Below are 27,847 nucleotides of genomic sequence, written 5' to 3' on the forward strand. Positions count from 1 at the left end.
AAACAGACTCAGGAAAGATAATTTTAAAATTATTGGGATACCTGAAAATCATAATCAGGAAAAGAACCTTGACCTCATTTTTAAAGAATTCCTACAGGAAAATTGCCCTGATATCCTAGAAGCAAAAGGTAAAATAGAAATTGGGACAATCCATTGATCTTCCCCAGAAAGAGATAAAAAAACAACCCCCAGGAATATCATAGCCAAGTTCCAGAATAACCAAGTCAAAGAGAAAATATTACAAGGAGTCAGAGGGACACAATTCAAATATCATGGAGCTGCAGTCAGGATCACACAGGACTTAGCAGCAACTACATTAAGGGCTCATAGGGCTTGGAATATAATATTCTAGAAAGCAAAAGAGCTTGGAATGCAACCAACAATCAACTACCAAGCAAAATTAACATTCTCTTCCAGGGAATTGAATGAAATAAGGGAAATTCAAATGTTCCTGTTGAAATGACCAGAGCTGAGCACAAAGTTTGACCTTCAAGTATAGGACTCAGCATAAAGAGTGAAGGAGGAGAGTAAATTATGATGGACTTAAGGATGATGAATTATGTGTATTCCTTCATGGAAACATGATACTGATAATACTCATATGAACCTTCTCAATTAATAGATCAGGTAGAAGGAGCTTTTATAGATGAAGCATAGGAGAGCTGAATTTGAAGGTAAAATATATTGTAAAAATGGAGTCAATGGGTGAAAGGGAAATGTACTGGGACTAAGAGAAAGGAGAGAGATAGAACAGGCTAAGATATTTCATATTAAAGATATTTCATGTAGCTTTTAGAATGGCATAGAAGGGTGGAAGGTGAGGGGGAATGAGGCAACCTTCATTGTCATCAGAAATGGCTCAGAGAGGAAACAGCATACACACTCAATAGGGTATAGACATCTAGATAAAAAAGTAGAGAATGGGTACAGGGGAAGGGGTGATGTGAATGATGGAGGACAGGTTAGATCATAGGAAGAGATAGTCATAAAACCTCTCTCTCTTTGATAAAAACTGTTGGGAAAATTGGAAATTAGTATGGAAGAAACTTGGATTACACCAACACCTCACAAACTATATCAAGATAAGATCAAAATGGATACAGGATTTAGACATAAAAATCAATGTTATAAGCAAACTAGAAGATCAAGGGATAGTTGACCTGTCAGATCTATGGAAAAAGAAACAGTTTGTGACCAAGGAAGAGATAGAGAACATCATTAAAAACAAATGAGATGATTTTGATTACATTAAATTAAAAAGCTTTTACAGAGACAAAATCACTGTAACCAAGATCAAAAGAAATGTAGTAAATGTAAGAAATGTAGTATTCTTTTTTAATTTTTATTAAAGATATTATTTGAGTTTTACAGTTTTCCCCCAATCTTGCTTCCCTCCCCCCACCCCCACCCCACAGATAGCACTCCGTCAGTCTTTACTTTGTTTCCATGTTGTACCTCAATCCAAATTGGAGGTGATGAGAGAGAAATCATATCCTTAAAGAGAACAGAATTCTCATGGGTAACCAGATCAAACTATAAGACATCTGGGTTTTTTTTCTGAATTAAAGGGAATAGTCCTTGTACTTTGTTCAAACTCCACAGCTCCTTATCTGGATACAGATGGTACTCTCCTTTGCAGACAGCCTAAAATTGTTCCCAATTGTTGCGCTGATGGAATGAGCAAGTCCTTCAAGGTTGAGCATCATTCCCATGTTGCTGTTAGGGTGTACAGTGTTTTTCTGGTTCTGCTCATCTCACTCAGCATCAGTTCATGCAAATCCCTCCAGGTTTCCCTGAAATCCCATCCCTCCTGGTTTCTAATAGAACAATAGTGTTCCATGACATACATATACTACAGTTGCAGCTAGTACTCTTGACAAAGGACTCATTTCTAAAATATTCAGAGAACTGTGTCAAATTATGCAAAAGCAATTTACAGATGAGGAAATCAAAGCAATCCATAGTCATGTGAAAAAATATTTCTAAATCATTACTTTTTAGAGAAATGTAAATTAAAGCATCTCTGAGGTACCACCTCACACCTTTCAGACTCGCCAAAATGACCAAAAAGGACAATGATCAATGTTGGAAGGGATGTGAGCAATCTGGGACACCAATACATTGTTGGTGTAGCTGTGAACTCATCCATCCTTTCTGGAGAGCAATTTGGAATTATGCCCAAAGGGCAACAAAATGTGCATACCCTTTGATCCAGCAATACCACCACTGGGTCTATACCTTGGAAAGATCATGAAAAAGGATAAAAACATCACTTGTACAAAAATATTCATAGCAGCCCTGTTTGTGATGGCAAAGAATTGGAAATTGAGTAAATGTCCTTCAACTGGGGAATGGCTTAACAAACTGTTATACATGTATGTCATGGAGAACTATTGTTCTATTGGAAACCAGGAGGGATGGGAATTCAGGGAAGCCTGGAAGGATCCTTATGAACTGATGCTGAGTGAGATGAGCAGAACTAGAAGAACATTGTACACCCTAAAAGCAACATGGGAGTGATGATCAACTTCTCTGGACTTGCTCATTGCATTAGTACAACAATCAGTGGCAATTTTAGGGTATCTGTGATGGCATACCATCTGTATCCAAATAAAGAATTACAGAGTTACTCTCATCAGAATTAGCTCATAGAGGGAATAACATACATAGTCAATTGAGTATAGAAATCCTTCTTTCCCTTAAGGAAAGGAGGAGGGAAAGAGAATAAGAGAAGAGGGGGTGATAAAAAGGATGGCCAACTAGGTTAAAAGTTACCCAGCAGTAAAACACTTTTGAGGAGAGATAGGGTGAAAAGAGAAAAAAGAATAGTAAAAAACAGGGGGAGAAATAGAATGGAGGGAAATACAGCTAGCAATACTAATTGTGAAAAATAATTGAAGCAGGTTTCTTTGATAAAGGCTTCATTTCACAAACATATAGATAACTGAATCAAATTCATAAAAAGGGGCTATTCCCAAACTGATTAATGATCAAAAGATGTGTACACTTTTCAGATGAAATAATCAAAGCTATCCATAGTCATTTGAAAAAGACTATTATTTGCAGAAATGAAAATTAAAGCAATTCTGTGGTATTATTGGATTTGCTACCTATTGGATTTGCAAATAGGATAGAAAAGAAAAGTGATGAATGATAGTTGGAATAGGGGAATAATGTGAAATTAAAAATAATTTGTGGAGTTGTGAACTGATTCAACTATTCTGTAGAGCAATTTAGAGCTGTAGACATGGGGCTATAAAAATATGGATACCCCTTGACCTAGCAATGCTAATACTATATCTCTTTTCCCAAAAGAGATATCATAACAAAAAGAAGGAGCTACATGAATAAAATATTTATAGCAGTTTTTTTCTGATGGCAAAGAATTTGAAATTGAAACAATTTTAAGGGAAAAAGCCAAATTTATGAATAGACACAATAAAAATGCTCTAAATCACTACTGATTAGAGAAATGCAAGTTAAAGCAACTATGAGGTACCACTTCAAACTTATCAGATTGCAAATATGACAGAAAATTAAAATGATGAATTCCTTAAGGGATATGGAAAAATAGCTATACCAATGTACAATAGTTTTGAATGATCCAAACATTCTAGGGAACAATATGGAACTATGCCCAAAGGACTCTAAAACTGTGAACAACTTTTAACCTAGTAATGTCAGTAGTATATTTCTATCCAAGACAGAATTTTAAAAGGAGGTGATAAAAGGGAGGAAATATTAAGAAAAGCAGTAATCAGAAACAAAACAAACTTGATAAGAGATAGGGTAAAGCAGAGAGAAAAATAAACAAAATTAGAGGAAATATAATTAATAATCATAATTATAAATGTGAATGGGATGAGTTCACCTTTAAAATGATATAGATATAGATATGTACAAAATCATTTATAGAAGCTCTTTTTGTGATGGCAAGAAATTAGAAATTGAGGCAATACCCATCATTGGGTGAATGGCTAAACAAGTTGTGTATCTGAATGTGGTGAAAAATTATTGTGGTGGGGCAGCTAAGTGGTGTGGCGGGGGGGGGGGGTGTCTAGGTGGCATAGTGGATAAAGCACTGGCCCTGGAGTCAGGAGTACCTGGGTTCAAATCTGGTCTCAGACATTTAATAATTACCTAGCCATGTGGCCTTGGGCAAGCCACTTAACCCCATTGCCTAGCAAAAACCTAAGAAAAGAAAAGAAAAGAAAAGAAAAGAAAAGAAAAGAAAAGAAAAGAAAAGAAAAGAAAAGAAAAGAAATGAAAAGAAAAGAAAAGAAAAGAAAAGAAAAGAAAAGAAAAGAAAAGAAATGAAAAGAAAAGAAAAGAAAAGAAAAGAAAAGAAAAGAGAAAAAAGAAAGGAAAGGAAAGGAAAAGAAAAGAAAGGAAAGGAAAGGAAAAGAAAATAAAAGAAAAATTATTGTGTTATAGAACATGATGAGCAGGATGCTCTCAGGAAAAAAAAAACAAAAAAAACTTGGAAAGACTTGCATGAATTGATGCAAAGGCAACTGAGCAGAACCAACGGAACTTTGAACAAAGAGACAGTAATATTGTACAAAGATGAACTACAAAGGACTTGGTTATTCTCAGGAAAACCATGATCTAAGACAACTCCAAAGGACTCATGATAAGAGAAAAACACTGTTCACTTACAGGGAAAGAACTGATATTGTCTAGTTCTTTTCAAGATGGTGTAAAGAAGTCAGGCACCTGTTTTGAGCTCTCTTGACTTTCCCTCAGAATTGACATAAATCAAGCTAATTAACAGATTTGGGGGCAACAAAACCAACAAAAGAATAGAGTTGACTCTCAACACATTCAATTCTGATCAATGAAAGCAATGTAAAGACTATTAGACTACCTTCTATGGGGGCTGAGGGGAGGGAAGCAAGATTGGAAGAAAAAAATGAAATAAAATAAATATCTGGCTTTCCAAGAACAGAACAGAGTGTAACATCATCTGGCGAGTTCTGTTACAGGAGGAGTGTGAGTATGCCCAGGGCAGAGAGCATAGACCTAGCTCAAATGCTGCAGGATAAGACTGAGGACTAACCTGAAAACTTCACCATAGGAGCAGAAACCTTTGCTGTGTGCCTTGTGGGAGGAGTGAGAGAGTTCCATTTCAGCTGCCTAGGGCACTCATTTGGCCAACACCGCTGGTCTGAACAGTCAAAACCACAAGCCCCTGGTGTTTCCAGAGGAGGGCATGGCATTCCTCAGTATAAATAGCACAGAAACAGTCCCAGGTGTCCTTACCTTTCCAAAAGACCAGGTATGGGCAATGGACTTCCCCAGTGCTGATGATCCAGAGAGAACTGTTGGTGTTTCCAGTCCTGTCAGCCTAGCCCAGGTATAGGGACTGAGTGGGTGATATCCCCAAAACAGACAATCCAGAGAAAACTTCTGACATTCCTTACTAGTTGGTACACTGAGAAATTCCATGGTAACTCCAATAAGCAAGGCCTCCAGGTTTCTCAACCCCGAAGGTCTGCAAACAAATACCTCCTCCAATACAAGACCATAGGGAAAACTAAAAAATTCCAAAATGAAAAATGACAAATACAAAACTTGGTCTATTGAACGTTATATTGAAGGTAAGGATACTGGCTCAGAAATGGAGGACCAAAATGGGAGCTGTGAAGATTAAAAAGAGAATATGAATTGATCTCCATCCCAGAAATTCTTCTTAGAAGAGATCAGAGATGAGTTTAAAAATCAGATGGAAAAATTTGGATAAGAAATGCAAAAGAAAAAAAATACCTTGGAAAAGAAAATTAACATGTACAACAAAAGAAGATAGAAGAAAAGAATCATTTAAAAATACAATTGGACAAATGTAAAAAGAAAATAATTCCCTCAAAATAACAAATGCACAAATGGAAAAAGTAACAGCTCATTTAGAAATAGAATTGAGGGAGCAGCTAGGTGACTCAGTGCATAGAGCACTGGCCCTGGAGTCAGGAATACTTGAGTTCAAATTAGACACTTAATAATTACCTAGCTGTGTGGCCTTGGGCAAATCACTTAAACCCACTGTCTTGAAAAGAAAAAAAACCTAAAAAAAATAGAATTGACCAAATGGAAAAGAAAATACTCCCCTGAAAAGTAGATTGGAACCAGAGGAAACTAATAACTTCATGGGACACCAAGAAACTGTTAAGAAAAATAAATAAAAAATAAGTAAAAATAATGATAGAATAATAAAACTGAAAAAATATAAGAGCTTGTAAAAATATCTTATTGGTAAAACAACTGACCTAGAAAATACATCCAGGAAAGACAATTTAAGAATCGTAGAACTACTTGAAAACTTTGATCAAAAAGAGCTGGATCCATCCTTCAAAATATAGTTAAGGAGAACTGCCCTGATATCCTGAAATAGGAGGCCAAAATAGTTCTTGAAAGAATCCATCAATCAATCTGAAAAGGAACCCAAAAGGAAAACACCAAGGAATATTGTGGTCAAAATCCAGAATTATCAGATCAATAAGAAAATCCTGCAAGCAGTCAGAAAGAAGTAATTCACATTCCAAGGAGCCACAGTCAGGATTATACAGAACCTGGCTGTAACAGCATTAAATGATCAAAGCACCTAGAGTATGATATTCCAGAAATCAAGGGATATTGGATTACAAGGAAGAATCAATTATCCAGTAAAACTGAGTTTTTTCTTTTATGGAAAAAGATGAGCATTTAACAAAATAGGCAACTTTCAAATTTTCCTGATGAAACAACCAGAGCTAAACAAAAATTTAAATTTCAAGAAAAGAATCAAGAAATCGATGAGATGGTAAACAAAAAAAGGAAAAGACTGCTATCCTGCTATCCAATATGATTAAATTGGTTAACATTTCTACCTGGGAGGAAGATTCTTAGAACTCTTGAAAATTGTAACTCTATTAAAGGGGACTATACTTAGGGTGAAGATATGGATATTCATGGCATGTCCATGACCCTGATGGAATGATTAAACATTAAACACTAAAACAAAAGAGATTGTAAAGAAACAGAGGAAGAGGGTAGCACAGGGTAATTTATATCACATGAACAGGCAAAAATACCTATTCCAATAAAGGGAAAGAACAAAGGAAGTGTGTGAACCACCTGGATCTTCCTTTCATCAGATGTGGCTCAAAGAGGGATTAATATATCCACTCACAAATAAAAATTTAATCTTACCTTTCAAGTACTAAGAGAGGAGAGGAAAGGATGAACTGATAGAATGGAGAGAAGGAAGAAGGGAAAGGGGAAAGCAAAGGGAGAATGGTGGATAGAGGGGGTAAAGATTGAGGGAGGTAATATTCAGAAACAAAAGACTGGGAAGGAAGGAAGAATAAAGTGAAAAGAGAGGAAAAATACAAATGGAAGGGAAATTGCATGGAAGATAATAAAGAGTTAGTAATTATAACAGTGAATGTAAATTTGATGAACTTTAACATAAAATGGAAGTGGATAGCAGAGAGGACTAAAAATCAAAATCATATAATATTTTGCTTACAAGAAATACATTTGAAGCAGAGAGAGATATATACACAAAGTAAAGGTGAGCAAAACACATTGTACTTCTGCTGAAGTGAAAAAAATCTATTATTTCAGACAAACCAGTTGCAAAAATAGATTTCATTAAAAATTACCATAGAAAATGAAGTAATTTCAACATGAAGTATATATATATATATGCACCATGTGGTATAGTTTCCAAATTCTTAGAGGAGAAGTTAAATGACATAGACAGTAACAATCAACTAATGGGGCACTGCAACCTCCCAATCTCAAAATTGGATAAACCTAAACATATAATAACCAAGAAGGAAGTTAAGGAGGTGAGCAGAATGTTAGAAAACTTAGATATGGTAGAACTTTGGAGACAATTGAATGAGGATAGAAAGGAGCATACCTTTTATCTGTGATACATCACACATACATACAAACTGACCATGTATTAGAGCATCAAAAGCTCATAATCAAATGCAGAAAGGCAGAAATATTGAATGCATCCTTTTCAGATCATGTTGCAATAAAAATCACATTCAATAAATGACCATGGAGAAATAGACTTAAAACTAGTTAGAAACTATATAACTAAATTTTAAAGAATGAGTGGATCAAATAACAAATCATAGAAAGAACTAATAATTTCATCCAGGACAATAACAATAATGACACATACCAAAACTTATGGGATACAGCCAAAGCAGTTCTTAGAGGATATATTATATCTCTAGATGGTTACTTGAATAAAATAGAGAAAGAAGAGATCTATGAAGTGAGCATGCAACTAAAAAAGTCAGAGAAAGAATAAAATGCAATTCTTCAGTTAAATATCAAATTAGAAATTCTGGAAATTCAAGGTGAAATTAATAAAATATAAAGCAAGAAAATTATTGAACTAATATTGCTTTATTAAAAAACATTAAAATTATAGCTGGTTATATTATATTATATTATATTATATTATATTATATTATATTATATTATATTATATTATATTATATTATATTATATTAATTGGTTAATTTACTTAATAAAAGATGAAAATCAAATTATCAGTATCAAAAATATAAAAATTGAAATCTCTATCAATGAGTAGGAAATTAAAGTAATATTTCAGAATCATTTTGCCCAGATATATGCCAATAAGCTTGATAATCTAAGTGAAATGGATGAATATTTATAAAAATATGAACTTCTCAAGTTAAAAGAAGAGGCAATTAAATGCATATATGACCCCATATCCAAAAAAGAAATCAAACAAACCATCAATGAACTCCCTATGAAAAATTCTCCAGGGGCAGTGAATTCTAAAACAGAGAAACAATTACTTCCAACTCTATTTAAATTATTTTAAAAAGATTGGTGAAGGAGTTGTGCTAAATTTCTTCAAAACCAAGAAGAATCAAAACACTTTCCCTAATGAATATGGATGCAAATATTTTAAATAAAATGTTAGTAAAGCAATTACAACAAATTTTCCCTAGGGTAATATACTATGATCAAGCATGATTTATATCAGGATTATAAGATTGGTTCAATATTGGGAAAACTATCAGCATAATTGACAATATCAATAATAAACCCAACAGAAATAATAAGATTATCTCAATATGTGCTGAAAAAGCTTTTGACAAAATATAGCAACCATTCCAATTAAAAACACTTAAGAACATAAGAATAAATGGAATGTTCATTAAAATGATAAGTGGTCTCTATCTAAAACCATCAACAAGCATTATATATAATGGGAAAGCATTCCCATTAAGGCAGGGATGAAACAAGAATGCCCATTATCACCACTATTAAATATTGTATTATAAATGTTACCTTTAGCAATAAGAGAAGAAAAAGAAATTGAAGGAATTAGAATCAATAATAAAGAAACAAAACTTTCATTCTTTGCAGTTGTGAAAATCATTTAAAAGAATACTGGCGGGGGGGGGGGCATCTAGGTGGCACAGTGGATAAAGCTCCAGCCCTGGAGTCAGGAATACCTGGGTTCAAATTCAGTCTCAGACACTTAATAATTACCTAGCTGTGTGTCCTTGGGCAAGCCACTTAACCCCATTTACCTTGCAAAAAAGAAAAAAAACTAAAAAAAGACTACTGGAAACAATTAGCAACTTTAGCAAAGCCATAGGATATAATAAAATAAGCTCACATAAATCATCAGCATTCTTATATATTACTAAGGAGTAGCAAGAGATAGAAAGAAAAATCCCATTTAAAGTAACTGCAGATGATATGAAATTCTTGGGAGTCTATCTGCCAAGGCAGACTCAGAAACTATATGAAAATTACAATAAAATACTTTTCACACAAATAAAATCAGAATTAAATAACTAGGCAAATGTCAATTGCTCATGCGTACATCCTCCTAATGTAATAAAAATGACAATTCCACCTAAATTACATTATTTATTCAGTGCCATAATAATCAAGCTTTACTTTTGTGAGCTAGAAAAATAGTAACTAAATTTATATGGAGGAACAAAAGGTAAAAAATATCCAAGGACTCAATGAAAAATGCATAGGACATAAATCTGATAATATCAGATATAAAATTATATTATTAAGCATCAATCTAAACTGTTTGGTATTGGCTAAGAAATAGAATGTAGATCAGTGGTATAAACTAGATGCAAACGAAGCAGCAGTAAGTGACTATAGTAATCTATTGTTTGAACAAAAGCAAAATTTCTAGCTTCTAGGATAAGAACACAGACTCTTCAATTAAAACTGGAAGATAATATGATAGAAACTAGGAAAAAACCAACATTTCACACTCCATACCAAGATGGGTGCAGGATTTAGACATAAAAGATATTATTATAAGCCTATTAGGAGAATAAGAAATAGTTTACCTTTCAGATCTATGGAAAGTAGAGTACTTTATGACCAAAGATAAGATGGAGAACATTATAAAAAGAAAACTGGATAATTTTAATTACATTAAATTAAAAAGTTCTTTGCACAAACAAAATCATTGCAATGAAGATTAAAAAAGAATGTCATAAATTGGTAAACTAGTGTTTCTGACAAAGGACTCATTTCTAAAATAGAAAACAAGTCAAATTTATAAAAAAAAAATCAAGTTATTCTCCAATTGATAAATGGTCAAAAGATATGGAAAAGCAATTCTCAGACCAAGACATCAAAGCTATTCATAGTCACATGAAAAATTGTTCTAAATCATTATTGATTAGAGATATGTAAATTAAAATAACTTTGAGGTTCTACCTCATTCCCATCAGATTGGCCAATATAACTAGAAAAGAAAATGATAACTGTTGGAGGAAATGTAGGAAAACTGGGACACTAATGCTTTGTTGGTGGAGTGGTGATATAATTCAATCGTTCTAGAGAGTAATTTGGAATTATGCTCCAAGGACAATAAAACCAAGCATACCCTTTCCTCCAGCAATACCACTACTGAATCTATACCCTGAAGAGGTCATGAAAAAAAGTAAAAGTCCCACATGTAGAAAATTATTCAAATCATTTCTTTTTGTAGTAATAAAGAATGGGAACTTCAGAGGGTGCCCATTAATTGGGGAATGGCTGAACAAATTAGGTTGTATATTTCTGTGATGTAACACTATTGTTTTATACAAAATCATGAGATTCAGGTTTTCAGAAAAGCATGGAAAGAACTGAATGAATTGATGTGGAGTGAAATAAGTAGAACCAGAAATTCTCATAATACACACTGGCAACAATGATGGACTTGTTCATTTTAGCAATACAATAGTCAAAGACAGTTTTAAAAGATTTATGATAAGGAGCGGCTAGGTGGCATAGTGGATAAAGCACCGGCCTTGGAGTCAGGAGTACCTGAGTTCAAATCTGGTCTCAGACACTTAATAATTACCTAGCTGTTTGGCCTTGGGCAAGCCACTTAACCCCATTTGCCTTGCAAAAAACCTAAAAAAAAAAAAAAAGATTTATGGTGGAAAATACCATCTGTATCCAGAGAAGGAACTGTGGAATTTAAAGGAAGACCAAAGCCTATGTCATGTATTATATCATTTTTCCTCTCTAATATTTTCTTTCTAGTGTTGGATTTGATACTTTTCTCACAAAATGATCAATATGAATCTATTATTTAGCATGGTTATAAATGTAGTCTATATCAGATTGCTTTCTGTCAGGTGGAGGGGGTGAGGCAAGTGAGGGAGGGAGAAAAATGTAAAACTCAAAACCATGCAAAAAAAATATTACTAAAAACTACCATTGCATGTATTTGGAAAAAGAAATAGCATATTTTTAAAAGAACTCAATTTCATGAATGTATACCAATGCACTATTTCTCACTTTTACTTTTGATACAGTTTTTTGAGGGGATCTATGCTATCTTTCACAACATGACTCTTATTAACAACTTTTGCCTAATTACAGATGTATAAACTATATCAAATTGCTTATTTATCAAAGAATGACTAGGGGAGGAATTTGATACTGAAATATTTTTTCAAATAAATAAATTAGTTTTAATAATAAATTTAATAAAATATTACTATAAAGTTGTATATTATTATATGGACAGCAACAGATTTGCCAAGTGGTAACCTTATTCCATAGATAAAAACATAATTAGATTCCATGAGTCATAGCACATCAGTTTTTTAGTAAAATTCTAAGAAATAGCTTCAAATAATTAATTGACTCTTTTCCCTTTTTCTTACAGAATTGGCTTTGATCACAATAGACAAGATATTATTTCTCATTTTATTTATTCACTCATGTAACAAATATTTATTAACTCTTATGTGAAAGATATCTGTATTCAAGAAGTCTTATATCCAGTGTGGATAAATAAGATAGTCTTACAAATAACTATAAAACCAATTGTAATAATTTCTTAAGAAAATAAATTCAAATAATGTAATGATAAGTTTAAGACAGAGAAGTGGAGAAGCAAAAATTAAGAATGGCCTCATGGAGGAAATGCAACTCCTTTGAGCTGAACTTTGAATGATAAATAACTTCTAAAACAAGAGAGATTAGGAGCAAGGAGGAATTAAAGAATTATAGAGACAATACAGTACTTTTGAAATCATTATGTTCAATATGTGCTTTGAGTAATATCATCATCACTAACAGACAGTAAAATTAGTACTTCTAATCTCAAAATAATCATTTTAATGTGACAAAAATGTTAGTTTTATAGCATACAATTGGGCCTCTATCAAAATAACCAAATTAAGAATCACAGATTCACAGATTCACAGAAGTGATGCAAAAGTTCTTCTTCCAGAATATTGATCTGACCAAGAATTCCTCTATAATATAACCAACATGCACTCATACAACTTTTATTTGAAGTCTAAATATTGTGTATAATTTTTTAAAAGCTTCTTTTCCAGAGGAAAATAATGTGTTCCAAAATTCTCAGTGCATTTTCAAGCTTTCATACAATAACATATGCTGAGTTTTGTTCCTAGAGTAGTGTTGGTAGCTCCTAATTTTAATCCCTTGGTTTATATTTCAAAGACATCGGCCTGATTGAATGTACTTCAGCTAAGACTTTACATTGTAAGCAAAGACCTTCTGCTTGAAAGGGTCCATTTATCCTTTGTCCACCATTCCTATAAACAAGATACTCTCTTGTCACTGAGTGGCACAGGATTTGGCATTTAACAATGCCTCCCACATAGGTTACAAGGAGCATATGTATGTTAGGAAACCCTCTGGTGATAAACTTCTATTGTAGCTCAAGAAAACAAAACTCCATTTACCATATTAGTGTCATAAAATGATCAGCTTATAGAATAGCAATGGTCATAACTTGCGATGTGAATTTGGGTAAGTCACCAAAATTCTCTGGGCCTCATTTATATTTCTTGAAAAATAAAGATTGGATAGGGGAATCTCTAAAATCTCTTCCTCTATAAATCAGTTTACTATCAGATGAAATATTGTTCAAAATATTTTTTCAAATTCCAACCAAGATGGCAGAGAGAAGACAGGCACAGTTCTAAAGTCTCCTGATCTTTCCCCGTCTATGATATGAAACAAACCTCTTAACAGAAATACAACCCACAAAACCAAAAAAGAAAAGACAGGAGAAAGAACAAAGACCTCAGGATTTGTCTACTGCATCTGTGGGTGAGTCCCAGCACAGAGGGCAGATCAGCCTCAGATCAGCCTGATTAGGGGCTGGATTGGAGCCCCAGGTGCCTGAGGGCCTGAGTTCCGGACCTGCTTGATCAGTGGTGGGGCTAGACCCCAGGGGCTTGTGTTTACTAGGGATCAGAGACACTGGTGTTGGCACTGACCATCTGGAGCTTGCTGATAGGGCTGACGGGGTGAGTTCCACTGCAGGAGAGCTGCAGACACCATCCCTGGGTTCCTCAGGTCTGAGGAACTCTAAGTCCAGCCTCCATTGGGGCTGGGGCCTCTACCGAGAACAAATACAATTACAGACTACTTTTGCCACAGGCACAGGTGTGTGAGCAGAAGAACCAGACCAACTGGCAAAAGGGAGAGGGATGACCTCACCCCAGGTTAAAGACCACGATTAATTGAAGGCAAAAGTATTTGACAGCTTCACTTACTCCCTTCAGGCTAAGGGAGTAGGCCTCAATCAAGGTCACAGACACTCCAGAGACAGCAACCAGCACCTCCTACTGGCCAGGCAGAGAAATTGCAATCAGTGAGTAAAGCCTCTAGGGATCCCAACACCAAACCTCTGACCATCCCCAACCCAACTCACAGTCTTAGCAAAATGAAGAAAGGTCAGCTGAAAGGTGGATCCATAGAAAAATTCTTGGAAGGAAAAGATTCTAACTCGGAGAGACCTAGAACCTGTGAGGAGAATATGATCTGGTCTCCAGCACAGAAAGACTTCCTTGAAGAAATAAGGAAGGCATTTAAAAATCAATTGGAATCAATTTGGAAAAAGAAACCCAAGAGAAGATTAACACCTTGTAACAAGAAAACAAATCACTGGAAAACACAGGTGGACAAATACAAAATGAGAATAATTCTTTCAGATCTTCAATTGGACAAAATACATAATGAGAAAAATTCTTTCAGATCCTCTATTGGGCAAATGCAAAAAGAAAATAATTCTCTCAAAACTTCAATTTGTCAAATGGAAAGCTCTTTCAAAAGTAGAATTGACCAAGTGGAAAAGGAGTTGTGAAAGATAAATGAAGAAAATTCTTCTCTAAAAAAGGAATGGAGTCTTCAGAAACTAATAACTTCATGAGACAGCAAGAGCCTGTTTAAAAAAATCAAAAAATAGAAAAAAATACAAGAAAATGTAAAATACCTCATCAGCAAAATCACTGACCTCTAGAATAGATAGAGGAGGGGGCAACCTGAGAATTATTGAATTTCCTGAAAACATTGAAGAGAAAAAAAGCCTGTTCTTAATATTACAGGATCTAGTGATGGAAAATTGTCCTGATGTCATGGAACCAGAGGGCAAAATAATTATTGAAAGAATACATCAATTGGGGCAGCTAGGTGGCGCAGTGAATAAAGGACTGGCCCTGGAGTCAGGAGTACCTGGGTTCAAATCCTGTCTCAAACATAATTACCTAGCGGTGTGGCCTTGGGCAAGCCACTTAACTCCATTTGCCTTGCAAAAAAAAAAGAATACATGGATCCCCTCCAGAAAGAGATCCTAAAATGAAAACACCAAGGAATGTTGTGGCCAAATTCCAGAACTATCAGATAAAAGAGAAAAATCCTGCAAGCAGACAGAAGGAAACAATTTAAATACCAAGGAGTCATAGTAAGGATTATGCAGGACCTGGCTGCATCAAAATTAAGGGATCAAAGGGCAGGGAATGAGATATTCTGAAGAGCTTGGAATGCAGCCAAGAATACACTGTCCTGCAAAGCTGGGCCTTCTTTTACCAGGGGAAAAAATGGACATTTAATGAAATGGAAGAATTCCAAAAATTTCTGATGAACAGACCAGAGCTAAATAGAAAATTTGAACATCAAACAGGAGGTTCAAGAGACACATGAAGGGGTTAAAAAAGGGGGGGGGAGAAAAATACTGCTATCCAATAGGCTGAAACTGGCTATATACCAGCATGAGGGAAAAAGATTTTCATAACTCTTGAGAATTGTAACTCTAACTGAGAGAATATACCTAACCAGAATTGATGCACATTCATGACTTATCCATGAAACTGCTATCCAATGAGATGAAACTGGCTATAACTCCACTCGGGAGAAAGATTCTAATAACTCTCAAGAATTTTAATTCTATTATATAGAATGTAATTAGCTAGAAGTGACAGACACTCAGAATTCTTCATGACTCAGATAGAATGATTTCAAAAACACTACCCCCCTAAAAAGGGAGACAGAAAAGAGACAGGAGGAGGGAGGGGATTGAATGGGCCAAATCTCATTACACTAAGAGGTACAAAATACCTATTGTAATAGAGGGGAAGAAGGGAGGAGATGACAAACACCTGAATTTTCTTCTCATCAGACTTGTCTTAAAGTCAAGTTACACACATACTCATTTAACTTAAAAAGCAGCTAACCTTTCAAGTATTAAAAGGAGAAAAGGGGAGGGGGGGGATGGAGAAAAGGAGGGGAGGGGAAAAAGGGGAACTAACAAATGGAAGGAAAGGGAAAAGGGAAAGGGGAACGAAAGGGGAAGGGTGATATAGGAGGACTAAAACACTGAAGGAGTGGTATTCAGAAACAAAACACTGGGAAATACGGATAAAAGAGAGAGAAAGAAGGAAAAATACAAAGAGAGGGAAGATAGCATGGAGGGCAATAAAGAATTACTAATCATAACTTTGAATGTGAATGGGATGAACTCTCCCTTGAAATGTAAGTGAATAGCAGAGTGAATTAAAACGCAGAATCCTACAATATGCTACTTACAAGAAACTCATTTGAAGCAGATATATATATATATATACATATATATATGTATATATATATAATTTGAAAGAGAGAGAGAGAGAGAGAGAGAGAGAGAGAGAGAGAGTAAAGGTAAAAGGTTGGAGAAAATATATTTTGCTTCAGCTGAAGTGAAAAAATCAGGGGTAGCAATCCTTATCTCAGACAAAGCAGAAGCAAAAATAGATAGCTTTAAAAGAGATAAGGAAGGAAACTTGATCCTCCTAAAAGGTAACATAGACAATAAGTTTTCAATACTGAATATATATGCACCCAATGGGATAGTATCAAAATTCTTAGAGGAGAAGCTGAAAGAAAAACAGGAAGACATAGAGAGCAAAACTCTAATAGTGGGAGACCTCAACCTCCCATTTTCGGATATAGATAAGTTGAATAATAAAGTAAACAAGAAAGAAGTTAAGGAGGTAAATAGACTGTTAGAAAAACTAGATATAGTAGACGTATGGGGGAAATAGAATGGGGATAGAAAGGAATATACCTTTTTCTCTACAGTTCATGGCACTTAAAAAAATTGACCATGTACTAAGGCATAAAAACCTAATGATGAACTGCAGAAAGACAGAAATAGTGAATACATACTACATCTTTCTCAGATCACAATGCAATTTTGGGCCAAGGAGATATAGACCTAGGATCAATTGGAAACCGAATAACCTTATTTTAAAGAATGAGTGAACCAAAAAAATTATTATAGAAGGAATTAATCATTTTATCTTAGATAATGACAATAATGAAACAACATACCAAAGCCTATGGGGTTCACTCAAAGCAGCTGTCAGATGATATATTATATCTTTAAATGCTTATATAAATGAATTAGAGAAAGAGGAGATCAATGACCTAAAATGCAACTAAAAAAATTAGAGAAAGAACAAATTAAAAATCCTCAATTAAAAACCAAATTAGAAATTCTAAAAATTAAAGGAGAAATTAATAAAATTGAAAGAAAAAAACTATTGAATTAATAAATAAAACCAACAGTTGGTTTTATGAAAAAACCAATAAAATTTATAAGACTCTGGTTAGGTGGATTTAAAAAAAGAAAGAAGAAAACCAAATTGCAAATATCAACAAGTTATTAATGGGATAATACATTATGTTCAAGTAGGATTTGTCCCAGGAATGCAGGGTTGGTTCAATATTAGGAAAACTGTTAGCATATTCAATTATATCAACAACAAACCTATCAGAAATTATATGATCATATCAATAGATTCTGAAAAATCTTTTGACAAAATACAGCACCCATTTCTACTAAAAACACTAGAGAATGTAGGAATAAATGGACTGTTCCTTAGAATAATTAGCAGTATCCATCTGAAATCATCAATAAGCATTAAATTCAATGGGGAGAGGCTAGAGGCCTTCCCAATAAGATCAGGGGTGAAACACGGGTGCCCATTATCACCACTACTATATGTTAGCTTCAGCAATTAGAGAAGGAAAAGAAACTGAAGGAATTAGAATTGGGAAGGAAGAGTCAAAACTCTCACTCTTTGCAGATGACATGATGGTCTACCTAGAGAATCCCAAGAAATCATCCAAAAAACTACTGGAAACAATTAGCAATTTTAGCAAAATTGCAGGTTATAAAATAAACCCTCATAAATCCACAGCTTTTCTATATATGTCTAGCAAGATACAGCAGGAAGAGGTAGAAAGAAAAATCTCATTCAAAGTAACCTCAGACAATATAAAATACTTGGGAGTCTATTTGCCATGACAGACTCAGAAACTTTTTGAAAACAATTATGAAACACTTCTCACACAAATTAAATCAGATTTAAATAACTGGGCAAATATCAACTGCTCATGGAAAGGAGCTAATATAATAAAAATGACAATTCTACCAAAACTAAATTGTTTAGTGTCCTTCCAATAAAAATTCCAAAAAATTATTTTAATGAGTTAGGAAAAGGTGTAAGTAAATTCATATGGAGAAATAAAAAGTCAAAAATTTCCAGGGATTTAATGAAAAACAGTACAAAAGAAGGGGGCTTAGCCCTACCTGATCTATAACTATACTCTAAAGCATCAGTTATCACAACTGTTTGGTATTGGCTAAGAAATAGAGTTGTGGACCAGTGGAACAGACTGGGTGCAATAGCAGGAAATGATTATAGTAATCTGCTGTTTGATAAACCCAAAGACTCCAGCTTTTTTGATAAAAACTCTCTCCTTGATAAAAGCTGCTGGGAAAATTGGAAGTTAGTATGGAGAAAACTTAGATTATTCTTACACCTCACACCCTTTCCCAAGATAAGATCCAAATGGATACAGGATTCTGACATAATTAACAATAGTATAAGCAAATTAGAAGATCAAGGACTAGTTTACCTGTCAGATCTATGGAAAGGGGAGCAGTTTATGACTAAAGAAGAGATGGAGAACTTCACCGAAAACAAACTAGATGATTTCTATCATATTAAATTAAAAAGCTTTTGCACAGATAAAACCACTGTATCCAAGATCAAAAGAAATGTAGTAAATTGGGAAACAGTCTTTGCAATTAATGATTCTGACAAAGGACTCATTTCTAAAATAAACAGAGAACTGAGTCATTGTTTTTTAAAAAAGCTATCCACAATTTGACAAATGGTCAAAGGATATGCAAAGGCAATTTACAGATGAGGAGATCAGAGCAATCCGTAGTCATATGAAAAATTGCTATAAATCATTAATTATTAGAGAAATGCAAAGTAAAGCTTCTCTGAGGTGGCACCTCACTCCTCTCAGACTGGCCAATATGCCAGAAAGGATAATGATCATTGTTGGAAGGGTTATAAAAAATCGGGGACACTATTATGCTGTTGGAGCTGTGAACTCATTGAACCTTTCCAGAGAGAAATTTGGAATTACGCCCAAAGTGCAACAAAAAATGTATATACCCTTTGACCAAGTAATACCATTACTAGATCTATAGCCTGAAGAGATGGTGAAAAAGGGTAAAAACATCACTTGTACAAAAGTATTCATAGCAGCCCTGTTTGTGGTGGCAAAGAATTGGAAATCAAGTAAATGTCCTTCAATTGGGGAATGGCATAGCAAACTGTAACACTATTGTTCCATTAGAAACCAAGAAGGTTGGGAATTCAGGGAAGCCTTGAGGGATTTGCATGAACTGATGCTGAGTCAGATGAGCAGAACCAGAAAAACACTGTACACCCTAACGGCAACATGGGGGTGATGATCAACTTTGACGGACTTGCTCATTCCATCAGTGCAACAACCAGGGACAATTTTGAACTGTCTGCAATTGAGAATACTATCTGTATCCAGATAAAGAACCATGGAGTTTAAACAAAGTTCAAGGACTATTCCCTTTGATTTAGAAAAAAACAGATATATTATTGTCTGATCTTGTTATCTCTTATACTTTTTGTTTCTTCCTTAAGGATATGATTTCTCTCTCACCACACTCAGTTTGGATCAATGTACAACATGGAAACAAAGTAAACACTGACAAACTGCTTTCTGGGGGGGGTGGAGGGAAGTAAGATTGGGTGAAAATTGTAAAACTCAAAATAAATAAAATCTTTAATAAAGCAAAAAAGATAAATTCATTTTTTCAAAAATCAGCAATAAGAAAAATTCATAATTTTAGAAGTTTTGACCAATAAACAAAGTAAAAACATTAGAACTAAATAATATACAACATAGATCTTTCATTGCCAATAGTTGGTTACTATCAAAGTTCAATTGGGTTCAAATTTGTTCCAAAAAAATTCTGAGTACTTTTTTTCTCACCACATCTCTCCTTTAGTAGTAACTGTGCCAACCACTAAACCATTAAAGGACTTGTGAAGCAAAAGAATAGGAAGACCAGGAAAAATGTAATTAGAGTAATTGTTATCACTCTTGATTATCCAGTACTTAATGGACTATGAAATCTACATTTGGTTTCTTCTTCTAAACAAGTATTCACACTGCTTTCTTTTCTATTATTCTAAGGGGGCAAGAAAAAGTCTAACAGCAATTCAAATCTTCCTATTGAGAAATTGGTGCACCAAATAAACATAAGGTAGATACTAAAGTTAGTCAACCTTATAATGCCATGAAGCATGAAAACAGCTACAAAAATCTCTCAAAAGCTTGGAGCAGTATGCCCTCCATCCTGAAAGTAGAGCTCCACCTGAATAAAGAGTTAAAGTCAAGTCACAGGCTGGGGAAATGGGTAAATATGAAAAGAAAAAAAATCTGACTATAGACATTTACTATGGTCATATGGAAGATCAAAATACACACTGAGAAGATAACAAATGAAAGCTTCTACATCCAAAATCTCTGTGAAAATATGAATTGGGTTCAGGCCATAGAAGAGCTCAAAAATGTTTTTGAAAATTAGGTAAGGGAGGTAGAGGAAAATTAGGAAAGAGAAATGAGAGTGGCATGGCAAAATCATGAAAAACTGAGTCAGCAGTTTGGTAAAGAAAATACAAAAGAAAATTGAAAAAATAAAAACTTAAAAACTAGACTGGGCCCTATAGAAAAAGGGATCAAAAAAGGCAATGAAGAAAAGAATGCCTTAATAAGTACAACTGATCAAATGGAAAAGGAGATATAATAGCTCACTGAAGAAAATAATTCCTTAAAATATAGAATGAAGCAAAGGGAAAACATTACTTTGTGAGAAATCAAGAAATAATGAAAAATAAACAAAAACTGAAAATGTGAAATATCTAATTAGAAAAACAATTCACCTGGAAAAAGGTGGAGGAGAGATCATTTAAAAATTATTGAACAGGGCAGCTAAGTGGTGCAGTAGATAGAGCACCAATCCTGGAGTCAGGAGTACCTGAGGTCAAATCCGGCCTCAGACACTTAATAATTACTTAGTTGTGTGGCCTTGGGAAAACCACTTAACCCCATTTACTTGCAAAATCCTAAAAAGAAATTATTGAACAACCTGAAAGCCAAAAAAAGATCCTAGACGTATTTTTTCAAGAAATTACCATCACCATGGTAATTACCATGAAAAACTGCCATTATATTATAGAAGCAGATGGCAAAATAGAAATTGAAAGAATCCACTGATGCCCAAATGAAAACTGTCTTGAATATTATCAAAAAATTTTAGAAATCCCAGGTCAAGAAGAAAATGTTACAAATATCCAGAAAAAAAACAGTTCAATTATTGTGGAAACATGGTCAGGATAATGCAACATTTAGCAGCTTTTACATGAATGGATCACAGGACTTGGAATACAATATTCCATAAGGTAAAAGAGGTTAAATTGCAATCAAGAGTCAACACCCAAGCAAAATTAATATAATTATCAGAGGGAAAGATGGGCATTAAATGAAATAGAGGACTATCACACTTTCCTGATATAATGACCACAGTTGAGCAGTAAGTTTGATCTTCAAATCCATGACTCAAAGGAAGCATAAACAGGAAAAGCAAGTCATAAGGGATTTGGGGAAGCTAGGTGGCGCAGTGGGTAGAGCACCAGCCCTGGAGTCTGAGTAGGATCTGAGTTCAAATCTGGCCTCAGACATTTAATATTTACCTAGCTGTGTGGACTTGGGCAAGCCATTTAACCCCATTGCCTTGCAAAAAACCTAAAATAAAATAAAAAATAAAATAAAAGTCATAAGGGACTTAATGATACTGAACTGCTGATATTCCTGAATGAGAAAACAATACTCATAACTAATATGAATTTTCTCATTTATTAGGAGAGTTAGAAGGATATATAGATAAGGTACAGGAAAGAAATGAATTTAAAGGGATATGTGGGAACACAGGCTATTCTAACAGACTGCCACCTGGACAGTCTCAGGAGCTGCAAGGCGGCCTTAGAGATAAAGTTGTGCCGGAGTCCTTGGGAGCTGGAGTCCTTGGGAGCTGGACATTCTGCCCCACCAACCAAGGGCACTAGACACAGCCATGTTTTATCACCTCCCCCCTAACAGCCCCTTATCCTGTAATGCAAGATGCTGCACTTACACCCCTTTTTAATTCCCCCAATTACCTCATTATTCTTTGTTCTACCCCAGAAGACCTAACAGTATATATGTAATAGCTAAGCAGTAATAAAATTGAGCTGGAGGCATAAGGCAGTAGTGGCTTGACTCCTTATTCTCATCTTCCCTTCTGGGAGGGAGGTCACCGCTGTGGGTTCCAAGGAAGCATGCCACAACACATGGTGTCGAAACTCAGGATCCCCCTCTGAAGGACGCTTCAGACTCACACTCATCCTTGCTGGATAAGGTAAGTTCCCTATATGGACCAGTCTCTCAATGGTCCCCCACCCCAGAGGCCCCACGGCTTCTAGAGCCCCCTGTAGTCCCTTATCCTAATGGAGAATCTTCCCCCTTCTTCCCAAGATACCCAAGGATGGGTCCTTAAACAAATCCTAAGTTCCTGTCACCTGAAATGCTCTGAAAGAGAATGTAAGATAACACTCCAGGCAGTTTTTGTTTTGGCCCCCTGGATTGTTGCTGGTCACATCCTTGATCCTGATGCTTGGGGGCGTGTTTTGACACTTGCCCACAGAGCTGAGGTCTGTGGTGACTTTTCTCTCCCACTGCCCTTCTATCCCATTGTCACTACAATACATGCCTGCCTTTCAGGGAGAGAAGAAAAGCCTCAAGATATTTTTACAGGCAGCTTTAGATGCATAAAAGGCCAGAGCAGAAAGCCCGTTCCACCTCACTGAGGTCTGTGATGAGGGCACTCAAACTGATGAGAAATCTACTCGCCCCCCTCCTCCTAAGGCCTCCCCGGATCCTCTGCCTGACAACTGCCCCCCCCCCCCCAAAGCCTCTTCTCTCTACCCTGAGTTGCCTCGGGAAGATGGCTGGATCCAGCCTCCCGTGAAACATCAAGATGCTCCCCCTGCCCCCTCAGCAGCAGCTAACGACTTCACAGAAGCCTGTCAGATGAAACACTTTTGCTGGGTCTATTGATAACCACTACTCACCCTCCCCTCTCCTCAAGGGGATTTCAGCACGCCCTGTCAGCACGCTCCCCTTCTCATTTCCTTTCCCTCGACCCATTCCACAAGCTTATGTAGCCTACAGAAAGCACCTGGGCTATGTAATCTACAGTAATGGATCTGTTTTATTCACTCACAGGAGCCCCTACACCCAGTCTGTGCAATGGGCAGAATTGCAAGCCTTAGCCTTGGTCCTTGCCCGCTTCCCTTCCTCCCCTATACTAATGCAAAGGAGAGGGTTTGCTTGTCTTTTTCCCACAGATTGTACCACCCCACTGTGGATTCCCAACCATCTGATCCCACAAGCAGCAGCAGGAGCAGCCCCCAGATCACCTAGCTCTGTAGCAGCCCTGACCAAAGGAATGCAAAGAATGTCTCTAAACAACAGTAGATGAAACCTGAGACTCAGAGGACTGAGGAGGAAAAGACAATCCCCTAACCTCCTCCCAGCACTCCAGGATTAGCTCTTTACCTTGGCAAAAAGAGCAATGAACTTTAAACCTAGAGGACGCTTGTCTCTTCACTTGTTACTATGTTACCCCCAAAGTATGGGTCACCCCTCAGTGCACACTTATCCCCTCCCCCAGATTCTTTCATGATGCATCTCTTTTCCCTGCTCTCTTTGCCAGTAATGGAACTGCAGGTCTCCCCACATTCTCACCAGAAGAACAAGCAGCCACAACATATCCCAGGACTCTAGTTGGTCCTTTGCACACCCGTACTGGGTCCCACTAACCCATTCATTCCAAGGGGACCTTTTCGCCTTTGACTCCTCTGCTATGAGGATCAAACCCCATATACCCCTCCCTGCCCTTTTCTCCCTGACACTGGACACTCTGCCCCCCCCCCACTTCTGGTCTCCACAGATCCCCTAGACCCCATGTAAAAAAGCCCCTGTGTGTTTCGCGTTGTTTATTATGTGTATTAACTATTTCTCGGTGTTTATCGTGATTATCCAGCCCCCCCACCCTTAATGAGAAACAAGAGGGATATGTGGGAACACAGGCTATTCTAACAGACCACCACCTGGACAGTCTCAGGAGCTTGCAAGCCGCCCGTACAGATAAAGGTGTGCTGAAGTCCTTGGGAGCTGGTGTCCTTGGGAGCTGGACATTCTGCCCCACCAACCAAGGGCACTAGACACAGCTGTGTTTTACCACCTCCCCCCTAACAGCCCCTTATCTTGTAATGTAAGACACTGCATGTACACCCCACTTGGACCCCCCCAAATACCTCATTATTCTTTGTTCTACCCCAGAAGACCTAACAGTATATCTTTGTAATAGCTAAGCAGTAAAAAAAATCGAGCTGGAGGCATAAGGCAGTAGTGGCTTGACTCCTTATTCTCAGCTCCCCTCCAGGAGGGATGTCACCGCTGTGGGCCCCAAGGAAGCAAGCCAAAACAGGGATAATATATTTTAAAAATGGAATTAATGGATGAGAGAAGAATGCACCGGGAGAAAGGGAAAGAGGGAAGGTAGAAGAGGGTAAGTTATTTTACAGAAAGACAAAAACAGCTTTTGCAATGAAGTGGAACAGGGAGGGGATAAGGGGAAGTGAGTGAGCCTTATTCACATTGGAATTGGCTCAGAGATAGAATAACATACACACTCAATCGCTTTTAGAAATCTCTCTTACCATAAAAGGAAAGTAGGAGAGTAAAGGTGTGATAGAAAGGGTATGGGGTAGATAAATAATAGAAAGGAGGGAAGATTGTGGGATGGAGTAGTCAAGTGCAAAACACTTTTGACAAGGGTGAAAGGAGAGTCAGAATAGAATATAAATGGGGTGGGGGATAGGATGGAGGGAAATAGAGTTGGCAATAGTAACTATGGGAAAAATATTGAAACAAGTTTCTCTGATAAAGATCTCAATTCTTGAACTTAGAACTAAGTGAAATTTCTAAAAGGTAGGACTCATTCCCCAATTGATAAATCATCAAAAGACATGAACAATTTTCAGATAAGGATATCAACGTTATCTATTTAAATCATTGTCAAAAAATGTCCTAACTCATGATTGGAGAAATTCTAGTTGGAACAATTTTGAGGTACTAACTTATACTTATTGGATTGTTTATAATATAGAGGGAGAAAATGGCAAATGTTTGGAGGGATATAGGGAAAATGAGATATAAATACACTTTTGGAGGAGTTATGAAATGATTCAAAAATTCTGTAGAGCTATTTGGAACTAGCAGTGCCACTACTAGGTCTATATTTCAGAAGGAATTAAAAACAAGAAGGAAAAGCTCCTGTTTGTATAAGGATATTTATAGTAGCTATTATCCACAGATAGAGTTGGAGACTGAGAGGATGCCCATCAAATGGAAAATTGTTGAACAAATTTTGATATATGATTAAGATAAAATGTTATTCTGTTATAAGAAATGATGAACAAGAGCTCTTGGTAAAAAAAAAAACTTACATGAGCATTTGCAATGGAAAATTTACTATATACAAACTATTCGTGATATTTTAGGATGATTAGCTATGACTGACTTAACTTTTTTCAGCAATACTGTGACTTGAGAACTCTGAAAGACTTGTGATAAAGAATAATATCTCGCCCATAAATAGAGCTGATAGTGTCTGACTACAAATTGAAGCATAATTTTTAACTATATTTTCAAGAGATTTCTCATTTTTGAGAAAGAGAGAATATATTCATTTTTATATCATGACTATTGTAGTAAGCATTTTTATGTGTAAATATTTTTAATCTAGACCAAATAACTTGCTTTTGCAATAAGGGGGAGTGGGGTGAGGAAGGAAGAGAATTTGGATCTCAAGGTTTTAAAAGTGAATATTAAAATTTGTTTTTGCATGTAACCGGGGGGGGGGGAATAAAATAAAATACCAAAAAAGGGGGAGCATAGTATGTTTTGCTCTGTATTCAGACTCTTTTGCTTGGTCATAGACTCCCCCCCCCATAGATCTGATAGGTGGCCTATTTCTTGCTCTCTTATGGTATACAGTATATATTTTAAAGAAAAACTAGTGTATTCTTTCTGAGATTAGGCCTTTTAAAATCATTCCCATTATGTGCTAACTCCTTTAAAAAATGCCAAATGGAAATGGAATGTGTCATCAAAAAGTAAAATTAGCCAACTAGAAAAGAAAAACAATTCTTCTAAAAGTAAAATTAAGCAGTTTGAAAAGGAAACACAAAAGCTAAATTAAAAAACCAAAATCCTAAAAATTAACATTGGACAATTGGAAATTAATGTACCCATTAGACACTAAAATTTCATCAAACAAAACTAAAAGACTGAAAAAAATAGAAGAAAATGTGAAGTGAAGTACCTCTTAGTAAAGATGACCAAGCTAGAAAATATATCCAGGAGAAATAATTTATGAATTATTAGGCTACCTGAAAGCCTGGAAAAAGAAAACGAGACTGAACAATATCTTTCAGGCAATTATCATGAAAATCTATCCTAAAATCCTAGAACAAGAAAATAAAATAGTCCTCAAAAGAATCAATCATTTTCAGAAAAGGATCCCAAAATAACAACTCCAAGCAATATTGTAGCCAAATTTCAGAACTCTTAGCTAAAGAAGAAAATGGTGAAAATAAACCAAAAAGAATGAATTTAAATGACAGAATTACACAGTACTTACAAGCAACAACAATAAAGGATCAGAGAGGGTCTAGAATATGATATTCAAGAGTACAAAGAAGTCTGAATTGCAATCAAGAATCAAGTACAAAAATTTGTCATATGCTTTCAGGGGAAAATAAGGATTTTCAACAAAATAGAGAGTTTTCAAACTTACCTGATAAAAAAAGGTCAACAACGGAATAGAAAATTTGATCTTCAAATATCAGACTCAAGAGATGCTTAAAAAGGTAAATAGAAAAGGAGGAAAATGTGAGTCAATAAAATTAAATTGTGTACATCCCTACACAGAAGACAACACTTGTAATTCTTATAAATTGTATTTTCCTCGAGAGCTAAAGATAAGTATACTTAGAAAGCAGGTGTGGGTAAAATAATTATCATGAAGGTAATGATGTTTTACAAATTTTAGCTCATAAGAGTTGTATATCTATAGAAATAGAGTATACTTGAAGAGAAAATGTAGGTATAAATTGATTAAAATTTGATGATGTTTAGTTCTTGAGAATTGTATTTCTAATAGGACAGTTGAAAAGAATGCACCTGGACAGAGGTTATAGATATGAAGTGATTAAATAATGTCTATAAATAAATCAACAAATTAACCCTTGAGTACTGTACTTCCATCAGGACACATAAATGGAGTATACCTTGAAAGAGGTTTTAGGTACAAGTTAAGATGTGAAAAGAAGGATAATACTGCAGAAGGAGAGGCGTTAGAAGATAAATAACAGCTCATGAAGAGGCAAAAGGATCTCTTATAATAAAAGGAAAGAAGGGAGAATGTGAACATTCAATAAATTTTATACTCATCAGATTTGGCTCAAAGAAAGAATGGCATACATTTCCAATTGAGTTTAGAAATTTATCCTACTTTATA

The sequence above is a fragment of the Macrotis lagotis genome, chromosome 1, assembly GCF_037893015.1.
Source record: "Macrotis lagotis isolate mMagLag1 chromosome 1, bilby.v1.9.chrom.fasta, whole genome shotgun sequence".
In the NCBI taxonomy this organism is placed as follows: domain Eukaryota; kingdom Metazoa; phylum Chordata; class Mammalia; order Peramelemorphia; family Peramelidae; genus Macrotis; species Macrotis lagotis.